Source organism: Pogona vitticeps, chromosome 12, assembly GCF_051106095.1.
Source record: "Pogona vitticeps strain Pit_001003342236 chromosome 12, PviZW2.1, whole genome shotgun sequence".
NCBI lineage: Eukaryota > Metazoa > Chordata > Lepidosauria > Squamata > Agamidae > Pogona > Pogona vitticeps.
This window is the reverse complement of record NC_135794.1, coordinates 10,797,840-10,817,342: the sequence shown is the minus strand read 5'-3', so window position 1 is coordinate 10,817,342 and position 19,503 is coordinate 10,797,840. Positions and strand designations below refer to the sequence as shown.

The 19,503-nt window shown below is 48.9% G+C and overlaps 1 long non-coding RNA gene across 1 annotated transcript; it reads right to left on the bottom strand.

The window, feature by feature from the left end:
• Window positions 1-10,987: 10,987 nt before the first annotated feature.
• Window positions 10,988-13,763, bottom strand: LOC144584528 (uncharacterized). The gene is made up of 2 exons (XR_013538838.1): window positions 13,591-13,763; window positions 10,988-13,084 (listed from the first exon to the last, which is right to left on the bottom strand). It is a non-coding gene; the product is annotated as an uncharacterized LOC144584528 (long non-coding RNA).
• Window positions 13,764-19,503: the final 5,740 nt, after the last annotated feature.

The following is a 19,503-nucleotide window of genomic DNA, read 5'->3' as shown; positions in this document are numbered from 1 at the left end:
ATACCCAAGATTTCGGTCTGCTTTCGGTAATTTGTTTTCCATTTTGAAACTCATTCCTGTCTGGACTGCCGACAACAAACGAGGGGTCGAGGTACTTTCTTTCCAAATGGAGTCAAGTTGGCTTGACGGTAGTTAAGGTTGGCTTCATAGCAGACACACTTCTCAGATTTGGTTTTTTTATTATTATTATTATTTTGAATGTGAGAGCTCTCATTACTGAGTTCTCTGTAGCTTACTCTCGCAAGGTTGTCCCAAGAGGTTTTATTGGCTGAAGGAAAAGACGAAAGGGTGCCTCTGCACGCAGACATACATGCCACAACAGCTGGCCAGACTGGTAGTTGAATTATTACCTCAGCTTGACTGAACTGTATCCTCTCCAACATCCTCCACCATGCCCGAGAGGAACACACTAGCTTAGATGTTGAGAACAGGCCACTTTGGACACACGGCCCTGTGGATAACACACCCAAGCAGACAAAGCAGCAAATCCAGAAGGACTGACTGACTGATGAGGAAGAAGCAAACAACCTATCCAGTGGTTATGCAAAATCAAATGTGTTAACCAAAATCCTATGGTTGTTTGTGTGCATTTTGTGTAACTAGGTGTGAATGATTGTGGCTCATTGATGAGGTGGAGAGGTGCCTCCTGGTTATGAGACAGGGAAGGTGAGCAGGCATGGCCCATGGGGGTGGGGGATTCAGTGCCATGGACTTCTCAAATGGAGCGCACCCCCCCCCGAGTCCTCTCCGGGTCCTTTTCACCCACATCAGGATGGGTATGTGCTGGAAAGGGAGCTGCCACCAGCCACAAGGCTGCTTTGCACAGGAGAGATTTACTGGGAATGGGGGCTGGGGAAAACGGCTCCTTGCGTGTAATGGAGCTGCACGAGATGGGTGTGGAAGGCAGCATCTGGTCCTCTTCATGCATCTCTTTCCCAACCCCAGAAGCAGCAGCACTGTGGCTGTCCCAGGCTGACAGGGTTGGTCCGAGTGTTGACGCCGTCTTGGTCCCTCCTTGGGCACATGGGCTCTTGGGGAACAAAAAGCTTTGTTTGACATCTTTGGGAGGGTGGGATTTTTTTTTGGCGGGGGGAAGGTAGTTAGTGAACATGAATCACACTCGACATCCAAAAGGTGGTATGGACAGATTATATTTAATGTGGAAAATGGGAGGTTGTGGATAACAACCAATAGAACAGGCCACAGCGGGAGAAAGAGGAAGCCCCAATGATGAGATTAATAGAAGTAGAGAAAAATTACTTAAAGCCGTGGAAAATGGAAAACATGGTGAAAATAACAGACACCAAGGTTGAATGTATGAAGGATCTTACTGGGCTTTCGGATCCGAGTGGGCAGACAGGCCCCCTCAGGTGGTGGCTTCATAGAGTGCTCGGTCAAGACCCTGGGAAGCCCCTTGCCCTCACGTGGTCGCTGGCACGGGCGGGCATGGTGTTGGTTCTCCTGCTGCCAGGCTCCCGCCCACCGGGCCTCAGCCCTCTGCGCATGGTCCGCCTCTTTCAGTGGGAAGGAAATGCGACCAGCTCCTCCATCGAGGGGTCACAGCTCCTCACCGTCTCCAAGCCCTCAGTTGCGGGACTTGCGGCCGTGGGCCTTGTGATGAGATGGGTTTTTAAGTTAAAATCTTTTAAGGCATATGGGTTTTGTAATTATGAAGTGAGCCAGAGAGGTTCCATTTTGTTTCTTTGTATATAGTATCTGTGCTATGCTGACAAATTGTTTTCTAGGCGAGCAGAGAGAATGTTATTCTGAAGGCCTGAGAAGGACTCTGTGTGATTAGATAGATGGGAATTGTTGTGACTCTTTGATAAACCACCGTAACCCAAATAACATCTGCTGTGTATGAGAAAGAATTCATGTGATGTAACAGGACTGTTTGCCTAGTAACGAACTCTGATTGGATGACATCGTGGGAAGGTGCATTAGGCCCTTGCCAGTTACTCTTGAAAAAGGAACTTTTTACCTATGGACTTTGTCTTTCCAAGACCGACCTTTCATTCATTCGTGACCTAATCTTCAGCCATTTGGGACTACCTACATGGACTGGTTTCTATGCTTTGCTGGATTACTTTTGGACTTATGGGATTTTCCTAAGGACTGTACATGGACTATTTTCTATGGACTGTTACCTATGGAATATTCTTTATGGACTTCTTTTCTTGGAATACTCCATATGGACTATGCTCTTGTAATTTAGTAAGGACTATGGTTTATTTACTGGATTTTTCTTTTCTAAGGACTATGGGACATATAATGGATTTTTACTTTTGTTTAGGGGTTTTTATTCTATAGGATCACTGAGGACTATAGCCTTTTTATAACCAACTTGGATTATTTTGGTTTTTACTAATGATTTCTTGTACTGGAACTGTTTTGACTCTTTTTAATGTCTTTTTGTATTTTTAATAAGGTTTTTGAATACTTTTCTATTTTTCATGTTTTCTTTGCCTCACTACATCTTTGTAACTAAACAGCACAATGCTAGTTTATTTGTTTTGGTTTAATTTGGCTTTGAATATCTAGTAACATGCTTTTTCTTTAATAAAATAAAGATTATAAAACTCATTTGGTTTCCTGAACAGTACACTTGTCATAGGGTCATCTGAGAGTGCTGCCTCGGCCTAGCTTACTTAGAGTCCTGTCAGTGGTGCAAGTTAAGTCTAAGGACTATAAAGCCCACTTGACCTTTTCACAAAAATATCTGAGAGTACCAGGGTGTTCTTATGTGGGCAGACTTGTGAGAAGGAGTGTTGTAGCATGGCTGGCTGAATTGGACTCTTTCAGCTCATTTTAGCATGTGCAAACTCCTGATTGCTCTCTGTCCAACCAAACACGTGTGTTTTCGAACCCGTGTTCGTCACAGGCCTCTCCTCAGCTTGGCAGGCATCCTCATCTATGTCGTTGGCTGAAGCCGCCACCACCTCCTCTTCCTCTTCCTCACTGCTGGAGCCCCCTTTTTCCAACGTCCTTTCTGTTGGCATGCCTGAGCCTCTCCGGGTGCATCCTGAGGCTGGGTCGTTCCAGCCCCAATAGTTGGGTGAGTGGCCGGTGCTGAGTGCTGAGGTGTTTTGAGGTGGGACATCCACCTGCAGGGAGACGGGCTGATGCCCGGGAGCTTCTGGCAGTCTCCCACAATGCCATCCCTGCAAGAGGGTTGAAAACAAGACCATTGTATGGAAGAAGTTGGCGGGCCCCCTGGAAGCTCCTGAACAGACTCCAAAGTGTGGGCGGCATATAAGTTAAATAAATAAATAAATAAATAAATAAATAAATAAATAAATAAATAAATAAATAAATAAATAAATAAATAAAATGAAGTTGGAAGACCCAAGGTGGGAACAATCAAGTCCGATTGGGGCTACCTGGATAGCGGGCCATTTTTCTTGACAGTGGAGAAATTCAGTCCACAAAGCCCACGTGTACATACAATTCATTCCCCAACACGTGTACAAAGGAAGAGCTGGCAAATGGCTGAGATAATGGGACTTGATTAAAAAGGGTCTAATTATCTTATCATTTCAATTTGTTTTAATTTTACTGTATTTCATATAAATTCATAATTTTGAATCGTTCAACTCTCTGACATGAATAAAGAAAGAAAAAAGAAAGGAGTTATGTTTGCATGTTGCCCCAAATCACTTGCTACAGATTAACATGACCTTTAATTCATTCCTTTCAAGCTGTGACCCATTCACCCACTTCTTGTGATGATCTTTTCATAGAATCGTACAACAACGGTGTTGGAAGGGGCCTCTTAGGCCATCGGGTCCAACCCACAGCTCAAGGCAGAAACCCAGGTCCAAGCAGATCTGACAGACAGTTCTCCAAATTAGAGATTTTTTTAAAATATTATTATTATTTTGGCCAGAAGTGTTCAACTTAGATTGCTTTATCTTGGCTAGATGTTAGATCTTCTTTTGTACATGTGGTGGGGCATACATTGTATGCACAGAAGGGCTGCATGGACTGAATTTCTCCACAGTCACAGAAAATGTGTCCTGTCTCCAGGTAGCATCGTTTTACTAGATTATTCTTTGATCTTTCCACTTCGCTTTGACAGAAGAGCCTCCCCCAAAGTGTGGGAAAGCATTGTGAGTATTCATGGGTGTCCTCTGGGCACCGGTGGGCAGGTGGCCAATCCTTCACTTCCGAAAGCATGAAGTTGACTTGCCAAGGCATGCAACTCAGCCTTGATTGCCTGCCTTCCATCTCAAGCAGAGGAGGGGCTTCTAGCTCCCCTGCTACAACAGCTGGACTGGCGACGTGTCTGTTCCCAGGCCCAATTCAAAGTGCTGGTGATGACCTACAGTCGGAAGCCCTTTACCGTCTGGGTTCAGGCTCCCCGGTGGACCGTCTCTCTCCTGATGACCCGTCACAGATCCTACCTTGTTGTTGTTCTTCTTCTGCCTCTCTCCTGATCAGGAGACACAAGGCAGCTCACCATGTTAGAAAAGTAGATTTAAAAACGTTTAATGCAAATTAAAAAGCAATTAAACTTTCTGTTCATAAAAATACAGTCGAATAATTAAAAGTGAGCAAATATGAAAAACGATCAGAACTTTTAAAAGGCATTAGGGACTTAACTGTGATGGTTAGAAGTTTGCCCTTCTCTTGGCCCCACTTGGCATCCGAGGCGTCTTTGACAGGGACGTAGAGAGAGGGGCTTCCCTCTGGTTGCGAGATGCCCTCCCTTGGCACAGAGGTGGGCCACCTCCCTTTTCTCCTTTCAGCAACACTGAAAGACCTGCCTCCTTAGGTAGGCTTTTAATATCTAGGATTGAGTGGATGCTCCAGGACGCTGGACATATGTTTGTTTTAAGCCGGGTTTGAAAGTTTTAAAATGCCTTCTGTTATTACATAATGAACGGATTGCTTTTTAATTATTCCTATATGCTTCACTTTTTAAAACTTTGTCATCCATGGTGTATTTCGGCTGACCAGGTGTTTTAATGCTTACGGGGCACCTTCGGTGCCCTCACCAGGAGAAGGTTGACCAAGAAATGGGACGAAGCAAGCAATCCGTCGAGGACTCTCCAAAAAAGGAACCTCTCCTCTCCGGCAGCAGCTTGAGCGACGTGGCAGAGGAGGCCAAAGGAAAGGAGCGCCCTCTTCTCCTTCGGGCCTTGTACCCATCTGCCCTCGGCTTCAGTCTTGCCCATCTCGGGCACAGAGCCCCCAACCAATTCTAGAGGAAGCATTCAGCCTTGGAGGAGAATTCTCTCCTCGAACGGAAGGCAACCTTCTTCAATCTGGCCCCCCTCTCCCTATCTCTGACCCCCAGACATGCTGGCTGAGGCCCGGGAGAGTTGTAATCCCAGACGCCCAGAAGGCCTTGGCTTGGCCAAGCTTGTTCTCCAAGGAGATCGAGAGAGCAGACAGGGGACCTTGTGATTTCGTCCCAGGGTCTGATCTCAGCCAGGACTCTTTCAGATCAGCAAACTCTACGTATTTAATCCCTAAGGTGGTGGAATTCAGTAATCAACGCAGGACAGAATCCCTCTTTCACACAAAGCTAACAAAAAACAAGACTGCATTCAAATTTGTGAAAACTTCTGTATCACATTTTAATAAAGAAGAATCAAAAGTATAGCCGTTTTACAAGGTGGGAAACTTGAATACTTTCTCTATAATAACGTACACATTGACATGAAAAATGATACGGACGTCTTAATCTTATCCTTCTTCACTGGTAGTTTATTGTTGCAGAGAGATACTGTATGTTGAGGCTTCACCCTGTAGATCTCTTGTTGTGCAAAACGAGGACTGCTCGTGAGACGTCTTCTTCTTCTTCTCCACTGAGGACAGAGGGTACTTATTTTTTCATCTTCAAGCTGTCTTTAGAGGCTTTAAGCTGGAGGTCTCTTGCTAGGAGTTACAGGCTCTTGTGGGATGTCTTCTTCATTCCTGTCGTGCAGAGGGTTTTCTGGTTTGGGGTTTCCTGGCTGCAATTTGTAACCTCACCCAAAAAGATTTCCTTTGGTCTTCCAGAAACTTTTCAGGTGTTTACAATCCCTTTGATCAGTTCTCCATCATATTCTGGTTCTGATTAATTCCCAACCCCATCTGTTAACATCTGAACAGAAAACATCAAAGATTTGGTGAAGAGTCGGCAATTATTTTTTATTAGGTTTTTAGGTCCAACCTATCACCTCTTCCTCAGATCCTTTTCAAAGTAGACCCAAAGGGTTTTGTGAAGTCTGCAGATTTGTCCACCGCTGGACCTTTGGATTGATTTCTAAGGCACCCATAGAAGCCAATGCATGATGGAACTAATGCTTTCAGGAAAGCTTTGTCAAATATGCAGCCCTACTTCTGGGCAGAAAAGGGAGCGATTTCATGTCAGCTCTCAGGTCTCTTTTCCTGTAGAGAAATCAATATTTCCAGGAGAAAAGTACAAAGGCACTCAGAGGGGGACTAATCTGGTCTACCTTGGGATCATAAGAGAAAAGGTCCTGGCGAAACCACCCTTTCCACTTTTCTTTTTCATTGATAGGATTATTAGTCTTTTCTTCTTTATAAACTTTACAAATGGATCAGATTTCTAAATCTTGAGTGACATGGTTGTTGTGGGTTTCGCGGGCTCTCTGGACATGTTCTGAAGGTTGTTATTCCTGACCTTTCGCCAGTCTCTGTGGCCGGCATCTTCAGAGGACTGGAGTAGGAACTCTGTCATTGCTCAACAGAGCATGGGAAGTGGGGGGGTAGGAAAGGGGGAGGAAAGGAGTTTAGATAGGGGTGGAAAAAGGAAAGGGGGAGGAAAGGAGTTTAGATAGGGGTGGAAAAAGGAAAGGGGGAGGAAAGGAGTTTAGATAAGGATGGGAAAGGAAAGGGGGAGGAAAGGAGTTTAGATTAGGGATGGGAAAGGAAAGGGGGAGGAAAGGAGTTTAGATAGGGATGGGAAAGGAAAGGGGAAGGAAAGGAGATTAGATAGGGATGGGAAAGGAAAGGGGGAGGAAAGGAGATTAGATAGGGATGGGAAAGGAAAGAGGGAGGAAAGGAGATTAGCTAGGGATGGGAAAGGAAAAGGGGAGGAAAGGAGATTAGTTAGGGATGGGAAAGGAAAGGAAAGGGGGAGGAAAGGAGATTAGTTAGGGAAGGGAAAGGAAAGGAAAGGGGGAGGAAAGTAGATTAGTTAGGGAAGGGAAAGGAAAGGAAAGGGGGAGGAAAGGAGATTAGTTAGGGAAGGGAAAGGAAAGGAAAGGGGGAGGAAAGTAGATTAGTTAGGGAAGGGAAAGGAAAGGAAAGGGGGAGGAAAGGAGATTAGTTAGGGATGGGAAAGGAAAGAGGGAGGAAAGGAGATTAGTTAGGGATGGGAAAGGAAAGGGGGAGGAAAGGAGATTAGATTAGGGATGGGAAAGGAAAGGGGAGGAAAGGAGATTAGTTAGGGAAGGGAAAGGAAAGGAAATGGGGAGGAAAGGAGATTAGTTAGGGAAGGGAAAGGAAAGGAAAGGGGGAGGAAAGGAGATTAGTTAGGGAAGGGAAAGGAAAGGAAAGGGGGAGGAAAGGAGATTAGTTAGGGAAGGGAAAGGAAAGGAAAGGGGGAGGAAAGGAGATTAGTTAGGGATGGGAAAGGAAAGGGGGAGGAAAGGAGATTAGATTAGGGATGGGAAAGGAAAGGAAAGGGGGAGGAAAGGAGATTAGATTAGGGATGGGAAAGGAAAGGGGAGGAAAGAAGATTAGTTAGGGAAGGGAAAGGAAAGGAAAGGGGGAGGAAAGGAGATTAGTTAGGGAAGGGAAAGGAAAGGAAAGGGGGAGGAAAGGAGATTAGTTAGGGAAGGGAAAGGAAAGGAAAGGGGGAGGAAAGGAGATTAGTTAGGGATGGGAAAGGAAAGAGGGAGGAAAGGAGATTAGTTAGGGAAGGGAAAGGAAAGGAAAGGGGGAGGAAAGGAGATTAGTTAGGGAAGGGAAAGGAAAGAGGGAGGAAAGGAGATTAGTTAGGGATGGGAAAGGAAAGAGGGAGGAAAGGAGATTAGATTAGGGATGGGAAAGGAAAGGGGAGGAAAGGAGATTAGTTAGGGAAGGGAAAGGAAAGGAAAGGGGGAGGAAAGGAGATTAGTTAGGGAAGGGAAAGGAAAGGAAAGGGGGAGGAAAGGAGATTAGTTAGGGAAGGGAAAGGAAAGGAAAGGGGGAGGAAAGGAGATTAGTTAGGGATGGGAAAGGAAAGGGGAGGAAAGAAGATTAGTTAGGGAAGGGAAAGGAAAGGAAAGGGGGAGGAAAGGAGATTAGTTAGGGAAGGGAAAGGAAAGGAAAGGGGGAGGAAAGGAGATCAGTTAGGGATGGGAAAGGAAAGGGGGAGGAAAGGAGATTAGATTAGGGATGGGAAAGGAAAGGAGAGGGGGAGGAAAGGAGATTAGTTAGGGAAGGGAAAGGAAAGGAAAGGGGGAGGAAAGGAGATTAGTTAGGGATGGGAAAGGAAAGAGGGAGGAAAGGAGATTAGTTAGGGAAGGGAAAGGAAAGGAAAGGGGGAGGAAAGGAGATTAGTTAGGGATGGGAAAGGAAAGGGGGAGGAAAGGAGATTAGATTAGGGATGGGAAAGGAAAGGAGAGGGGGAGGAAAGGAGATTAGATTAGGGATGGGAAAGGAAAGGGGAGGAAAGAAGATTAGTTAGGGAAGGGAAAGGAAAGGAAAGGGGGAGGAAAGGAGATTAGTTAGGGATGGGAAAGGAAAGGGGGAGGAAAGGAGATTAGATTAGGGATGGGAAAGGAAAGGAGAGGGGGAGGAAAGGAGATTAGTTAGGGAAGGGAAAGGAAAGGAAAGGGGGAGGAAAGGAGATTAGTTAGGGAAGGGAAAGGAAAGGAAAGGGGGAGGAAAGGAGATTAGTTAGGGAAGGGAAAGGAAAGGAAAGGGGGAGGAAAGGAGATTAGTTAGGGATGGGAAAGGAAAGAGGGAGGAAAGGAGATTAGTTAGGGAAGGGAAAGGAAAGGAAAGGGGGAGGAAAGGAGATTAGTTAGGGAAGGGAAAGGAAAGAGGGAGGAAAGGAGATTAGTTAGGGATGGGAAAGGAAAGAGGGAGGAAAGGAGATTAGATTAGGGATGGGAAAGGAAAGGGGAGGAAAGGAGATTAGTTAGGGAAGGGAAAGGAAAGGAAAGGGGGAGGAAAGGAGATTAGTTAGGGAAGGGAAAGGAAAGGAAAGGGGGAGGAAAGGAGATTAGTTAGGGAAGGGAAAGGAAAGGAAAGGGGGAGGAAAGGAGATTAGTTAGGGAAGGGAAAGGAAAGGAAAGGGGGAGGAAAGGAGATTAGTTAGGGATGGGAAAGGAAAGGGGGAGGAAAGGAGATTAGATTAGGGATGGGAAAGGAAAGGAAAGGGGGAGGAAAGGAGATTAGATTAGGGATGGGAAAGGAAAGGGGAGGAAAGAAGATTAGTTAGGGAAGGGAAAGGAAAGGAGAGGGGGAGGAAAGGAGATTAGATTAGGGATGGGAAAGGAAAGGGGAGGAAAGAAGATTAGTTAGGGAAGGGAAAGGAAAGGAAAGGGGGAGGAAAGGAGATTAGTTAGGGAAGGGAAAGGAAAGGAAAGGGGGAGGAAAGGAGATTAGTTAGGGAAGGGAAAGGAAAGGAAAGGGGGAGGAAAGGAGATTAGTTAGGGAAGGGAAAGGAAAGGAAAGGGGGAGGAAAGGAGATTAGTTAGGGATGGGAAAGGAAAGAGGGAGGAAAGGAGATTAGTTAGGGAAGGGAAAGGAAAGGAAAGGGGGAGGAAAGGAGATTAGTTAGGGATGGGAAAGGAAAGAGGGAGGAAAGGAGATTAGTTAGGGATGGGAAAGGAAAGAGGGAGGAAAGGAGATTAGTTAGGGATGGGAAAGGAAAGGGGGAGGAAAGGAGATTAGTTAGGGAAGGGAAAGGAAAGGGGAGGAAAGAAGATTAGTTAGGGAAGGGAAAGGAAAGGAAAGGGGGAGGAAAGGAGATTAGTTAGGGAAGGGAAAGGAAAGGAAAGGGGGAGGAAAGGAGATTAGTTAGGGATGGGAAAGGAAAGAGGGAGGAAAGGAGATTAGTTAGGGAAGGGAAAGGAAAGGAAAGGGGGAGGAAAGGAGATTAGTTAGGGATGGGAAAGGAAAGAGGGAGGAAAGGAGATTAGTTAGGGATGGGAAAGGAAAGAGGGAGGAAAGGAGATTAGTTAGGGATGGGAAAGGAAAGAGGGAGGAAAGGAGATTAGTTAGGGAAGGGAAAGGAAAGAGGGAGGAAAGATGATTAGTTAGGGAACGGAAAGGAAAGGAAAGGGGGAGGAAAGGAGATTAGTTAGGGAAGGGAAAGGAAAGGAAAGGAAAGGGGGAGGAAAGGAGATTAGTTAGGGATGGGAAAGGAAAGAGGGAGGAAAGGAGATTAGTTAGGGATGGGAAAGGAAAGGGGGAGGAAAGGAGATTAGTTAGGGATGGGAAAGGAAAGAGGGAGGAAAGGAGATTAGTTAGGGATGGGAAAGGAAAGGAAAGGGGGAGGAAAGGAGATTAGTTAGGGATGGGAAAGGAAAGAGGAAGGAAAGGAGATTAGTTAGGGATGGGAAAGGAAAGGGTGAGGAAAGGAGATTAGTTAGGGATGGGAAAGGAAAGGGGGAGGAAAGGAGATTAGTTAGGGATGGGAAAGGAAAGAGGGAGGAAAGGAGATTAGTTAGGGAAGGGAAAGAAAAGGGGGAGGAAAGGAGATTAGTTAGGGAAGGGAAAGGAAAGGGGGAGGAAAGGAGATTAGTTAGGGAAGGGAAAGGAAAGGAAAGGGGGAGGAAAGGAGATTAGTTAGGGATGGGAAAGGAAAGAGGGAGGAAAGTAGATTAGATTAGGGATGGGAAAGGAAAGGAAAGGGGGAGGAAAGGAGATTAGTTAGGGAAGGGAAAGGAAAGGAAAGGAAAGGAAAGGAGGAGGAAAGGAGATTAGTTAGGGATGGGAAAGGAAAGAGGGAGGAAAGGAGATTAGTTAGGGAAGGGAAAGGAAAGAGGGAGGAAAGGAGATTAGTTAGGGATGGGAAAGGAAAGAGGGAGGAAAGGAGTTTAGTTAGGGATGGGAAAGGAAAGAGGGAGGAAAGGAGTTTAGTTAGGGAAGGGAAAGGAAAGGAAAGGGGAAGGAAAGGAGATTAGTTAGGGAAGGGAAAGGAAAGAGGGAGGAAAGGAGATTAGTTAGGGATGGGAAAGGAAAGGGGGAGGAAAGGAGATTAGTTAGGGATGGGAAAGGAAAGAGGGAGGAAAGGAGTTTAGTTAGGGATGGGAAAGGAAAGGAAAGGGGAAGGAAAGGAGATTAGTTAGGGAAGGGAAAGGAAAGAGGGAGGAAAGGAGATTAGTTAGGGATGGGAAAGGAAAGGGGGAGGAAAGGAGATTAGTTAGGGATGGGAAAGGAAAGAGGGAGGAAAGGAGATTAGTTAGGGAAGGGAAAGGAAAGAGGGAGGAAAGGAGATTAGTTAGGGAAGGGAAAGGAAAGAGGGAGGAAAGGAGATTAGTTAGGGATGGGAAAGGAAAGAGGGAGGAAAGGAGTTTAGTTAGGGATGGGAAAGGAAAGAGGGAGGAAAGGAGTTTAGTTAGGGATGGGAAAGGAAAGGAAAGGGGAAGGAAAGGAGATTAGTTAGGGAAGGGAAAGGAAAGAGGGAGGAAAGGAGATTAGTTAGGGATGGGAAAGGAAAGGGGGAGGAAAGGAGATTAGTTAGGGATGGGAAAGGAAAGAGGGAGGAAAGGAGATTAGTTAGGGAAGGGAAAGGAAAGGAAAGGGGGAGGAAAGGAGATTAGTTAGGGAAGGGAAAGGAAAGAGGGAGGAAAGGAGATTAGTTAGGGATGGGAAAGGAAAGAGGGAGGAAAGGAGATTAGTTAGGGATGGGAAAGGAAAGAGGGAGGAAAGGAGATTAGTTAGGGATGGGAAAGGAAAGGGGGAGGAAAGGAGATTAGTTAGGGATGGGAAAGGAAAGAGGGAGGAAAGGAGATTAGTTAGGGAAGGGAAAGGAAAGGAAAGGGGGAGGAAAGGAGATTAGTTAGGGAAGGGAAAGGAAAGAGGGAGGAAAGGAGATTAGTTAGGGAAGGGAAAGGAAAGAGGGAGGAAAGGAGATTAGTTAGGGATGGGAAAGGAAAGAGGGAGGAAAGGAGATTAGTTAGGGATGGGAAAGGAAAGAGGGAGGAAAGGAGATTAGTTAGGGAAGGGAAAGGAAAGGAAAGGGGGAGGAAAGGAGATTAGTTAGGGATGGGAAAGGAAAGAGGGAGGAAAGGAGTTTAGTTAGGGATGGGAAAGGAAAGAGGGAGGAAAGGAGATTAGTTAGGGATGGGAAAGGAAAGGGGGAGGAAAGGAGATTAGTTAGGGAAGGGAAAGGAAAGGAAAGGGGGAGGAAAGGAGATTAGTTAGGGATGGGAAAGGAAAGAGGGAGGAAAGGAGATTAGTTAGGGAAGGGAAAGGAAAGGAAAGGGGGAGGAAAGGAGATTAGTTGGGGAAGGGAAAGGAAAGGGGGAGGAAAGGAGTTTAGACAGGGTTGGAAAAAGGAAAGGGGGAGGAAAGGATTTTAGATAAGGATGGGAAAGGAAAGGGGGAGGAAAAGAGTTTAGGTAGGGATGGGAAAGGAAAGGTTTAGGAAAGGAATTTAGATAGGGATGGGAAAAACCCACAACAACCATCTATATATATTTTTTGTACCAAATTGGAAACCTCTGATTTTTGTCTGGGTTTATTTGATCAGTGTGACCAGAAAGTTTAATCCCCCTCAGTTTGTCTTCATCTTATTATTATGGTTTTTTTAACCTATGGTTGTGCATCTCCTTTGCTTTGGCGTTTTTTCTTCAATGATCTAAATAATTCTTCAACAAAAGAACATTCAGGAAGAAGAGCTGTCTTCAATCCCTGACGGATTCCAGTTCCTCAGAGAAGATCAGCGGTGGACCAAACCTGCGGAATTCATTCGTTACCTGACCTTCTCTAGGCCAGAGGAGGATCTGAGAAATGGCGAGGAGTTGGTACCCTCAATCCTGAGCCTCTCCCTTCTTTTCTCAACGTCGAATCCGTCGGCCTGTTCCTCCAGTCCCACGAGTCAGTTCTTGGATCTCATCCGATGGTTGGTGAATGCCCGGCTGTAGAAGTTCTCTTTCATGGGGTGAAGCCTTTGCTCTCGATGGATGGCCTGGAAGAAGAAAAGAGCAAGAAAGCAATGGAAAGTCTGCGGAGAGGCCCTGGAGGGTCCTAATGATGTTTCCAAGGAACGTTTGAGCTCACTTCCCCCCTTTGTCAATGAAGCACATTAACCCTTCTTTCTAAGGATCTAGCGGTGTGATCACACGAGGAAAAAGGTCTCCATTCAGGCTGCCTGTAGAGTAACCCAGTGCCCTCACTTTCCCGGCTCCAGTCCAACCCCGATGCGTGTCCAAGGTGTGCCTTTCGGGAGGAGCTCAGAGAAAAACGGTTGTAACAAAGGAGAAATTACCTTCTCCTCTTGTGCTGCTATTGAACCCTCCCCGCCACCTCCACCTCCCCTCAAGTTGCTCCTTCCTCCACCACCACCGCCGCGTCCAGAGTTGGTTATTCGGCCTTCTCTCCCACAACACCTGGGTGGAGTACTTCAGGAACGCCATGTAAAACCAACCCTGGCTTTTAACATTATAGAAAACCGTTGTAGAACCACATACGTACATTTAGTGCCGGCGAAAACCAAGTAGCCGCCGGTACCACGTGGCTGAATTCTGAGTGGTGCGGCTTCCACGCGTGGCGTCGTCCTGAAGCTCTGCCCTCTTTTGATGGACGTGGTCCTCTAGAGCTTCCGCTGCTGATTGCAGGGTTGTGTTCGCGTCCCCCTGCAATGGGGCGAGTTCTGAAACAAGAGGTGGGCAAAGCATCCACGGGTCAACCCTGCATTAGGCGGCCAAAGCGGGAGCTCAACGCTTGGGCTTCCTCCAGACCCTCCGGAATCCAATGTCTGGTCAATGGAGGGTCAAACCTGTATTTTGTGATGGGGCCTCCTTCTGGAAGCGAAAGGAATCTTCATCTTCCCTCCCTTTCTTCCCCCCAACGACCCACCCATTCTTTCAGCAAGGAGAGAGCACTGAGGTGGGCAACGAGACCCGATGGCCCCCATCGCTCCCGTGCCTTACCGGTGAGAAGACGCTGCAGCGTTCTTTCTTCTAGCGCTGTGACTGGGGTGCTCTGGAGGAGGGCTCCTAAGGGAAAGGCATGAAGGGAGCAGAGGGTCAGGTGGCCTTTCCCGAGGCCGGGTTGTGGGGAGGATTTGGACCGAAAGGAAGCGCCCCTCCCACTATTCTCCCTTTGCCCACAGAAGCTGCGAGATGGGATTCCTTGGAAGTCGAGAGAGGGCTCGACCCTTCCCGATGGTGGGAATCCGCTTGAGGCTGCTTCCGACACCCTCACTGAGCAGGGGTTGTAGCACGAATTCCATATAAAAAGGAAAACAAAAGTTGGAGAGGGGTTAATGAGGGAGAAGAGGAAGCTGGTAAGACCCGAAGCGTGACAGAGTTGACCCCCTGGAGAGCACATGCATTTCTGAGGGAAAACGTCCGTAGAGTTTCCAAAAGAAGTGAAGAGGAGGGAGACTGGGGTAGAGGGTAGCTGGGCGACATTTGAGCCCGGTCGGTCGGCACTTCTTGGAGGTTTTGAGACCCTCGTAGGTGTCTCTTCCCTTCCTCCGGCCTCCCTGACTTCTGGGATTTGTGGAAGGGCCCTTGAGATCCTTCAAGAGACCATCTTCTCCCTCAGAACTGCTGCCCAGCCCGGTGGTTCAGACCTCTCTTTGGGATTCCCCGCTGGGCCGCTCAGAGGATTGTCCGATTACCTGAGATCTCCACAGCTCTCCTTTGGAGCTCTTCCTGCCTGCTCTGGAAGTAGGGCACAAGGTCTCTCTGGAGGCCCATGCTCAGGTGGGGGCACTCTTGGACCTAAAGAGGGATGTAAAAATCACTTCAGTTCGTTGTGCCACCCAAATCCATGGTCCAAAGAACACCATGATACTCCTGAGGATGGCGGCACGGATTTTATTCAAGTCTTGGGCCGATCCCTCACAATGCTGTGTTGCCTTTTTTGAAAGAGACACTTTTTGGGTGTTTTTTTCCTGATTACTACTGTACATGTCAGTAAAACCGATCCATCCATTTTCCAGCTTACGAGAACGGCCAGATTCCTTTCAGGGGTTCTGTCCTGTTTGTTCCTCACTTGCCACATCCAATCGACAAGGTCTCCGTCTGCACCTCCGTGGTGGAACCGGAGGCACGACCGGGCGTGTGGGTGCAACGGGCCCTGGCACCTGGTCTCCTCGCCGCAGGGAGGATGGAAAGCCAGGCTTCCGGAGTCCTCGTCCACCGCTCTGTCCACTACATACACCACCCTGGGTTCTCTGTGGCTGACGAGGGAGTGTGTCCTCTCGTCCCTGCGTGGCCGAAGGAGCTGGATTCGGTTCCTGCCAACCTCCCAGAGAAGGCTGTCAAGGGGTAGCCTTGGAACCAGATCAGAACCAGATTTTTTTCTTCATTGGGGAGTTTTAGCAGGAGACTCATGTCATGATTTCAAACACTGCAACCATTTATGATTAGATTTCAACTTTGGTTTTTTTAAAAATAATAATAATAAAAGCCCCCTTGGAACCTTTTGGAAAGATGTGGCCAATACATTAGCTAGCAATGACAGTCTACTTAGGCTTGGTTAATTCAAACTCCTGTCCCTCCCCCGCCTTCTCACTCCCGGTCCAAAAGCCTCTCTCCCCCCCCCTTCTCTCTTGCTCACTAGCTGTTGGCAGAGAGCATTTATGTTGCCGCTCTCGGTGGTCTGGTGCAGCTGCTGAAGGTGTCTTTTGGTCACAAAGGGCAGACAGTGCAAAAAGGCCATTTTGCATGCCTAAAAAAGGAGAGGAAAAGACAGAGAGTGGACTTTCAAATTTCGGATGTACGCATCATACGAAGATAAGGCATGCACCATACACACATAAAGCATCCATAATGCCAGCAGGTCGATTTACAAGTTTTCCTCCAAAATCAGCCCAGCTTGAGTGCTGCTCATCTTTATCTAGCGCAAGATCACATCGAGTCATATTTTAGAAAAGTCTGTTTGAAGCCATCTTTGTCCAATTGATGTATTTGAAAAGACCTCTTGATACAAAGTGGGTTCTTAAGGAGGAAAAGCCTTTTCAGACCATATAGCCTCGGCTGACCCCTGGACGTCTGACCAGGCTGGAGGCAGCCTGACTTCCCGGATGGGCCTCCTTTCCTTGAGGTGCTGGTCAGGGAGAAGCCTGGTCTCCCGCACCCACCAGCCCAGCCTTCCGACAAGGTCGGATGTGCAGCAGGGACCCCCCTCGAAGAGAGGGCCTTCCAGGTGTCCTGGCCCAAAGTAGCTGAGACTTTCTTCCTGAAACTCAGCCCTCGGATTAGAACACAAATCTCAGCCATCCAGCTCAGATCTATTTCAGAGTGTGGAAAAGCTTCTTTACGGGAGGAAGAGATGCAACATCAAACACTGCCCCCCCCTTTTTTTTTGGCATGACAGCTTCCAGACCCCCCTCTCTCCCTTACTCCTTTACAATCCAGTCCAAAACAGCCATGTTTCCATGCTCTGCTCGCTCGGTGCCCCAATTCCCGCACTGTGGGTTTCTCTATTTCCCTGAGCTCCATGGGGACATCCCCAGGCGCCATCGTCTCCTGTGCAAGGAGCAGAACCAAGCGCCGAAGAAAGGCTGGCTGAGCATTCTGCAGTTGAGCAGAGGGGAGGACGGAGGCCCAGCCAAGGGGTCATCGGGTCCCGTGGGATCCTGGGACTGTTGCTTAGAGAAAACCCCCAGCATCCTCTTTCGGGGAGGTTGCTGGCACTCAGAAGCTGTCTCCCAACCAGGTCTCTCTGGCCCACGGACGGGACATTCGAAATAGGGTTGGGGACTTTGATCAGAAGTCATTTTGTCTTAAGAAGGGAAAACACCTTGAAAATCCTCAACATCCTATGTAACATCTACTTTAAAAATACATTTCGCAGGAAAACAGAGAACTATACATATGTAACCAGCGCCTTAAAGCTCCAGTCCTACCTCTGAGATGTTGGGGTTTGGGTCGCCCTGATAGATGAGCAAGAGTGCCAAGTTTTCTTTCACTAGATTGGCAAAGAAGGTCTTGTACCCCTGCTTGGCCCGGGTGGCCAAGGCACCGAAGAGATGGAACGCTGCAGCACGGATAGCATCGTCCTCCTAAAACCGGGGAAAGACAAGGCTTCACCTTCATGGACAGCAAAGCCACTCTTTGGCAAGAGATCAAAAAGGCACCGCGACGTTTTGGCGAAGAGGAGGAAGGCCCCGGAATCTGCCCGGCCTCGTCCGTGTGTCCGACGGCTCAGGGAGGAGCCCTGTCTGGGCCTTGGACAGACCTCCCCTCCTCGGCGGCTCGCTCACTCGCCCGTGGCGCTCAGCAAAGGGGGGCTTGCCTTTTCCTAGTGGAAACCTAGGGCGACCGGCATCCCTGGGAGGCTCCTTAGGAGCAGGTGAAGGTTTCTCCCCTCTTAGTGGAGGCCCTGGCTAAGGGGATGGGTCGCCCTGAAAGCTGAGTTCTTCCCTCATGGGGTGGAAGAGAGATTATGAAGTTTCCAAGGGCCTGGGAAGAGGAGGAGGAGGAAGAGGAGGAGGCAGGCTCCCCTGGTGCCATCACAGGAAACCACTCCACCCATGTGGGTCAGTTCAGACTGGCAGCCCTTTTGTCAATGTGGACAGGCAAACCCTCTCCTGAGCAGGACTTGTAAAGCGTTGGGTATCTGGAGGTGGAAGGCCCTCGTCCGCTGATGGCATGGCTGGCCAGTCTCCAGATTTCTGGCCTAGCCCTCCCTGGAGATCCCTGGGATGGAACTTGGGCTCTGGGTGATGGTCTCTGTCTCCAACAGATACTTCAAGCCCCTAAGAATTCCCTCAGTCATCCTGACACGGGCCCTCGTGGGACCGTAGGATTAGGATCCCTCGATGGCCGAGGAGCAGGCGTGGAGGGAGGAGAGCAGCTGAGTTTGTCGAAGTCTGTTTGAAAATAACAGAAGATCTGACACTCGAGACTGGTTCTTGGCCTCTTCTCGGCGGGATCTACCGAGGATCTTCTTTCCCACCCGTGACCAGAGAAGCCTCTCTTGTGGTGAGGATCATCAGCTCAGAAACCGTCTCTGGGCGGACAGTGGGCAAAGCTAGAACATCAGCCACGCCTGGGAAGGGGAGATCTCAGCTCTCCTGAGTCAGGGAGGGAAAGGGGGGTGGGCCCTTGGAGGGGGGGGACGGGCATCCACTTACCTCAGAGAGGTACTTGCTGGCCCTCCAGCAGAGATCGCGGAAGAGGAAGGCCACTTTCCCCATCCTCAGGCACGGCAGAACGAGTGCCAGTGCCTCCAGAGCTTCGTCAATCACCGCACTGTCCCGGAGGTGGTTGAAGAGAAGGATGAGAAGGTCCTTCTTCAGTCCTTTCACCTGGAAGGAGGAGACAAGACCAGGACCCTCTCTCAGCCCCTCGTCCTTCCCCAGAGCCCGCTGGCCAGAGGAGGTGGCGGGTCGGAGCCCAGGCCTTCTTCCCTAGCGGGCGACCCGCACCTCCCAGGGGCTTCCCTTCCGAAAAAAAGCTCGCTTTCTGCTCTCCCAGAAGGTAGTCCCAAAACGGGTGGGTTGAAAGGACAAGGAAGGCGATGAGGAATCCAGGCGAGGAAGATCATCCTGATCAGAAGAGGTGTCTGAGGAAAGGGCCGGCTGCCTTGTCTGCTTTGGGGATTGGCACCGTGTCGCTGAAGACGGGCGTGGGCGCCGCGCAGAACCCGGTGAGTGGACTGCGCGGGTTCTAAGGGAGCGAGGGACCCTCGGTGGCACCTCTGGGGCCGCGCTTCGTCCTCGTCTCCCCGGGAATAGGACTACGAAGTGCCCGTCTCTCTACTCGGCAGGAATGGAGAGCCGGACAGGCTTCAGCTTTTTAGTAAAGAGAGGATGGGGGGAAGAGGTCATGGTTGACCTGACTTGGTGCCGGAGGTTCCCACGACCACCAGCCCTTGGAAGGCTGGACCACCACTGGGTCCACCTGAGATTGGCCTTTGGCCCTCCGTGGATCCACCGAGGTGGACTGGAATCCAGGAAAGGACACCGAACCCCTTTCTTCTCCAAAATGCCCTGAGTGTGGTTTTTCTTCCTCTCTTTTTTGGGCCAAGACCCCTCTGGCGTCTCTGGATTGGTCCCTGCTTTTTTCCATAGCAAGGAGGGAATGGCGAAGGCATGTCTTGAACCCATTACCAGCCCACGCCTTTTGAAACAAGGGCCGCTCCAGGGGGGGAAGGGCTGACCTGGTCCGGTGCCACCAGGAGAAGGCGGCCAAGGCTGCGCAGGGCCATGCGGCGGATCCCGGCGTTCTGATCTTCCATGTTCCGGATCAGGGTCGGAACGAAGGCCCTGAGTGCGGCCCATCGGGTAAAGCTGGGCTCCTGAATCACCTGCAAGAGTTTGAGACGTTCGTTACACCCTGCGTCCCTGGACCCTTCGGCCTCCAGAGCTCAGCCTTCTGACCCTGCCAGAATCAAGGGACTCGGAGTTTCAAAGAGGGACGTAAATCT